The sequence below is a fragment of the Myotis davidii genome, unplaced genomic scaffold, assembly GCF_000327345.1.
Source record: "Myotis davidii unplaced genomic scaffold, ASM32734v1 scaffold954, whole genome shotgun sequence".
NCBI classification, from domain to species: Eukaryota; Metazoa; Chordata; class Mammalia; order Chiroptera; family Vespertilionidae; genus Myotis; species Myotis davidii.
Window position 1 is genome coordinate 166,388 of NW_006285487.1, and position 6,559 is coordinate 172,946.

Consider the following 6,559-nt stretch of genomic DNA (forward strand, 5'->3'; position numbering starts at 1 on the left):
GGCCAGCAGAGGGAATACCATGTCATATTATAGTTCTTCTTTACATTGCTAACTTGACAAAGACATTTTTTAAATATATTTTATTGATTTTTTACAGAGACGAAGGGAGAGAGATAGAGAGAGTTAGAAACATCCATGAGAGAGAAACATCGATCAGCTGCCTCCTGCACATCTCCTATTGGGGATGTGCCCGCAACCCAAGTACATGCCCTTGACCGGAATCGAACCTGGGACCTTTCAGTCCGCAGGCCGACGCTCTATCCACTGAGCCAAACCGGTTTCGGCTAAACCATAATTTAGGACACGAACAAGCACTTAGAACAGCGCCTGGCACCAGAAAATTTAGATTTAAAATTTTTATTTATTGATTTTTGAGAGAGATTTGTTGTTCCACTTATTTACACGTTCACTGATTGATTTTTGAATGTGCCCTGACCACGAATTGAACCTGCAACCCTGGCGTATCAGGACAACACGAATCAACTGAGATACCCAGCCAGGGCAGGTGTGGGTTATTAATCTGGGGCCCCGGGCCCTGCGAGAACCCAGGTTGTGATTTTGCACATGCATGAGAAACCTTGCCAAGCCCGGCCAGTGTGGCTCAGTGGTTGAGCGCCGAACTATGAACCAGGAGGTCACGGTTTGATTCCTGGTCAGGGCACAGGCCCGGGTTGCGGGCTCCACCCTCAGTGTGGGGCGTGCAGGAGGCAACTGATCCATGATTCTCTCTCTTCATTGATGTTTCTCTCTCTCTCTCCCCCCTCCTTTCCTCTCTGAAATCAATAAAAATATTTTTTTTTAAACTTGCTCTTGCATCCCATCCTGGTCAGTGGTGAGAGCTGAGCCCAACTCTTTGTATATGTCTGAGCCTCCACGTCCTCGTCTGTAGAATGGGACTAGAGTTTATGAGGTTGTTGTGAGTTAAATGAGGAGACATTTAGTGGAGCTTGAGGAGGAGTTTGGGGGCTGCCTCACACAGTCCAGAACCTCCAGAGCCCCTCTCCTGAGGGTAGGACACTTGGCTGCCACCTTCAAGGCCAGCCAGCGACCTTCATCCTCTTACCCAAGGGACCCCCGCCCAGGTCAGGGAGACAGGCTCCCCAAAGCCTCGGGAGGTGTCTTCTCCTACCTCCCCATCCACGCCCGGGCCCCCACCACATCAATGCGCCATGAATTGTCTTGGCTGGTGGCTGACTCTCACTTCCTTCACCCATCTCTTCCCAGAAAAACTAATGAGAGACGCAGGTGGCTTTGCAAAGAAACTTTATTCATTGCGGGCTGGGGAGAGAGAGGCAGGGGGGTCACAGGACTGGGAGGGGTCTCTCTCCCGGGACTCAACCTAACCCTCTCTCAGGATCATTGGGAGGGAAAAGGGGGAGGACCCACTGGCCTTGGGAGAGTCCTGATGATTCCAGGTGCCTGGGTGGCGTCTCCGCTCTCCCACTTCTGCTTCTGCAGCGTCAACCTTCCCTGTGCCCGTCACTCAGGCCAGCCTCTGAAGCTGGGGCAGGCCTGGGAGTGTCCTCATCTTTCCAGACCCCTTTAGGCCAGGGGCCCCAAAGAAGCAGAGCCCAGCCAGTGTGGCTCAGTGGTTGAGCATCGACCTAGTAGCCAGGAGGTCACAGTTCCATTCCCGGTTAAGGGCACATGCCTGGGTTGCGGGCTCCATCTCCAGTGGGAGGCGTGCAGGAGGCAGCCGATCCATGATTCTCTCTCCTCATTGCTGTTTCTCTCTCTCTCTCTCTCTGTCTCCCTTCTTCTCTGAAATCAATAAAAATATTTTTTTTAAAAAAGAAGCAAAATCTGCAGGCATGCAGACAACCAGCAGCCAGGGGACCCTGCCCATGCCCCCCTCCCACCAGGGGGAGACCCAGGTCTTTCCCGGGACCCAGCCCCCGCTCTCCAGTGCTCACTCAGGCATGTCTTGATCAGCGGGGCTGCAGCCTTGCCTCCAGGCCAGCACCCCTAGGAAGTCCATCTGGACAACCCCGGAGGAGAGGCAGTAGTAACCAGGCCTCACTCCGCTGTCCAGTCCAGCTGGCACGGTGCAGCCCGTAGGTGGCATTAGGTGCAGTGAGGGAGGCCCCGGGCGAGGGACTGTTTGGGGCGACCTTGTGAAGGAGGGGTTAATGTCTCTCTGTTTGGGGCTGATGAGGAGGGGGTGCAGCTTGGGGACTTGCTCTCAGTGGCCAACCCAAACAGGACCTCTTTGGGGTTAGGAGTACGAACCTTAACTCTTTAGGTTTTGAATCTCAGTTCTGGCACTTGCAAGCTGTGTGACGAGGGACCTATTATGTAACATTTTGGGCCTCAGTTTCCTCATCTGTAAAATGGGTGTACCAATGGGACCCATAGTGCCTGAGGTTATAAAGCATCGGCTTGGTGGCCTAGCCTGTGGTTGTTCTTTTTTTTTTAAATATATATTTTATTCATTTTTTACAGAGAGGAAGGGAGAGAGATAGAGAGTTAGAAACATCGATGAGAGAGAAACATCGACCAGCTGCCTCCCGCACATCTCCCACTGGGGATGCGCCCGCAACCCAGGCACATGCCCCCGACCGGAATCGAACCCGGGACCCCCCAGTCCGCAGGCCGACGCTCCATCCACCGAGCCAAACCAGTTTCGGCCTGTGGTTGTTCTTAATGCTTCTTCCCTCCCTTCTCCATAGGCCCCACAGCTGATTTGGGGTGACAATAGCTTCTCCCCAGACCCCAAGAGCAACCTATGGATTTCCCAGGCCCCTCCAGGCGGCTCCTGGATCCAGGTGGACAGCGCGCCTCTGCCCCCACTCCGCCCAGGCCATCGGGGCCCCGTGGAGAGCTCTGAGCTGGGCTGTGGGCTGGCCTCTCTGCTCCTTTCCTATTTGGGGGTGAGGTAGGCAGGGGAGACACCAGCCTCACCAGCAGGATGATTCTCTCTCAGGACACACGCTGCTTCTGCAAACAGGACCCTTCACAGTCCCCACCTGCCCTGCCCACCAGTCCCCCAGCACAGTAGCTCCTCTATTGGGCTGTGGTGGATGGGGGACACCTCCCTGCCCCCAGGCCCACAGGCCAGCATGCAGCTGGAGTGGGGCGTGGCCAGGCTTCCAAGGGCCCCTCCAGAAAACGAGGGGCTCCTGAAGGCAGAGTTGAACGCCTACTCATCTGCTCACAGAGACACAGGGAACCCCTCCCAGGCCTCTCCCAGGAGCTCGGACAAGCAACAGGCTGAACATCCGTAAAACTGGAATACTGAGACCCACCTAAGCTGGACCCAGAGATACTAAGCCTGGCACTTAGTAGGCTTTTTAAAATGCACCATTGCAACCAGGAGCTGAAGTGTGGTTGGCAGGCATAAATGGGCTGTGGTGGGGTTTCTGGGTGTTTTTCCTGCTACATCCCCAGCATCCTCTCAGAGCTCCTACCCCAAGGTGGTTAACAGAACTTACCACCCTGGCCCATTTGGCTCAGTGGATAGAGCATCAGACCACAGATTGAAGGGTTCCAGGTTTGATTCTGGTGAAGGGCACATACCTTGGTTGCAGGCTCTATCCCAGCCCTGGTCGAGGCCCATGCGGGAGGCAACCAATTGACGTCTCTCTCACAGCCATGTTTCTCTCTCTCTCTCTTTCTCTCTCTCTCTCCTCCTCCTGTCCACTCTTCCGAAAAATCAATGGACAAATATCCTTGGGTGAGGATTAACAAAAAAAAAAACCCCAAATAATAAAACAATAAAAAAGGGAAGAAGCAAATTTAAATAATTAACTAATTTTTTAAAAAACATAGAAGTTGCCAAAACCGGTTTGGCTCAGTGGATAGATCGTCGGCCTGCGGACTGAGGGGTCCCAGGTTCGATTCCGGTTGAGGGCATGTACCTGGGTTGCAGGCGCATCCCCAGTGGGAGATGTGCAGGAGGCAGTTGGTCGATGTTTCTCTCTCATCGATGTTTCTGACTCTCTGTCTCTCTCTCTTCCTCTCTGTAGAAAATCAATGAAATATATTTTAAAAAAAAATTTAAAAAAAACATGGAAGTTATGCCTTTTATGTTTAATAACCTATTTAATTTTTTCCTTTTTTATTTTTTTATTTTATTGACTTTATTGGGGTGACATTGCTTCATACATTATATAGGGTTCAGGCGTACAATTCTATAGCACATCGTCCGTATGTTGTATTGTGTGCTGACCACCCCAGTCAAGTCCCCTTCCATCAGGCCTTTTCCAATTTCTCAGGAAAAGTACCCACAAGCATGGAAAGAAAATACAACAATACGGAGAGTTCGCATCCATCTGCATTTCCAGAAACTCTTCAGACATGGGTACACTCAGGGCTGACTTCTAAACACACACAGCCCGGCCGGTGTGGCTCAGTGGTTGAGCATGGACCTATGAACCAGGAGGTCACAGTTCAATTCCTGGTCAGGGCACATGGCCAGGGTTGCGAGTTCCATGCCCATTAGGGGGCGTGCAGGAGGCAGCTGATCAATGTTCTCTCTCATCATTGATGTTCCTCTCTCTCTCTCTCTCTCTCCCTTTCCCTTCCTCTCTGAAATCAATAAAAAACAAACAAACATATTTAGCCCTAACTGGTTTGGCTCAGTGGATAGAGCGTTGGCCTGCGGACTCAAGGGTCCCAGGTTCGATTCCGGTCAAGGGCATGTACCTTGGTTGCGGGCACATCCCCAGTAGGGGGTGTGCAGGAGGCAGCTGATCGATGTTTCTCTCTCATCGATGTTTCTAACTCTCTATCCCTCTCCCTTCCTCTCTGTAAAAAAAATCAATAAAATAAAATAAAAACATATTTTAAAAAAATAAACACACACAAATGAGATCACATTCTACTGCCTGTTTTGCAATTTAGTCTATTCACCTAAGAGTATACAGGGTGTCCCCCAAAAATGTATACACACTTTAACAGCTGGTAGTTCAGTTTTGAAAATGAAATGTATTTTAATAAACACTGCCTTCATAATTATTCAAAGGACCCCTTATATACTAGCCAACCCTCCCTACCAGCTTAGAGAGAGACCTACCACACTCATTTTCATAGCTGCATAGTATTCCATACTCTGAATGGTCCACAGGTTTGCTTCCAATACTTCATTCTTTTATTTTATTTTATATATCTTATTGATTCTTTTACAGAGAGGAAGGGAGAGGGATAGAGAGTTAGAAACATCGATGAGAGAGAAACATCGATCAGCTGCCTCCTGCACATCTCCTACTGGGGATGTGCCTGCAACCAAGGTACATGCCCTTGACCGGAATCGAACCTGGGACCCTTCAGTCCGCAGGCCGACGCTCTATCCACTGAGCCACACCGGTTAGGGCCAAATTCTTTTTTTTTTTAAATATATTTTTGTTGATTTCAGAGAGAGGAAGTGGGAGAGAAACATCAATGATGAGAGAGAATCACTGATCGGCTGCCCTCCTGCACGCCCCCCACCAGGGACCCAAGCATGTGCCCTTGACTGGAATCGAACCTGGGACCCTTCAGTCCACAGACCAACGCTCTATCCACTGAGCCAAACCGGCTAGGGCCATACTTCACATTCTTTTTTTAAAAAATATATATTTTATTGATTTTTTTACAGAGAGGAAGGGAGAGGGATAGAGAGTCAGAAACATCGATGAGAGAGAAACATCGATCAGCCGCCTCCTGCACACCTCCTACTGGGGGGGATGTGCCCGCAACCCAGGTACATGCCCTTGACCGGAATCGAACCTGGGACCTTTCAGTCCACAGACCGACGCTCTATCCACTGAGCCAAACCGGTTTTGGCGATACTTCACATTCTAAGAAGAAAAGCTCTGAGGCACACCCTCGTGCACACGTCTCTGGGAAGGTTTCCATCTATAACCACTGAGTAAAGGCCCTGACCATGTGTGTGCATTTCACAGTCTGATGTTGCCACATTCCAGGAAATAGTCTACAATCTACACTCCAACCAACAGTGTTTGAGAGTCTTAAAATACATGTGCTGGCCCAGCTGGCCGGTGTGGCTCAGTGCCTGACTGTCCACCTATGAACCAGGAGGTCACAGTTCTGCGCCCAGCCAGGGCGCATGCCCGGGTTGAGGGCTCGATCCCCAGTAGGGGGCGTGCAGGGGGCAGCCGATCCATGATTCCCTCTTCATCATTGATGTTTCTATCTCTCTCTCCCTCTCCCTTCCTCTCTGAAATCAATAGAAATATATATTTAAAACACACACACACACAAAGCCTGGTGGCCCAGGGGTGCCCTGAGTCAGGGGGGAGTGGACCCACGGGGGCGCTGGGAGTGGAGGGCAGGCCAGTGTGGCTGGGTCCGCCTGAATGGTTCCTGCGGCCATTGTCTCTCCCAGCCTCGCCTTCTGGGGTGCGGGCGGGGGTGGGGGGATATTCACAGCCTGAATATGGAGAGGGGGCTGGGCCGGAGGAGGAGAAGGGTGTGCAGTCCTCACCAAAGGAACCCAGGAATGTGCCCCACGGAAGCGAGAGAGAGAGAGAGAGAGAGAGAGAGAGAGAGAGAGAGAGAGAGAGAGGAAGGGGGGACCCGTCCCTGGGGGAGAGGGACGTCAAGAACCCCTGACTGATGA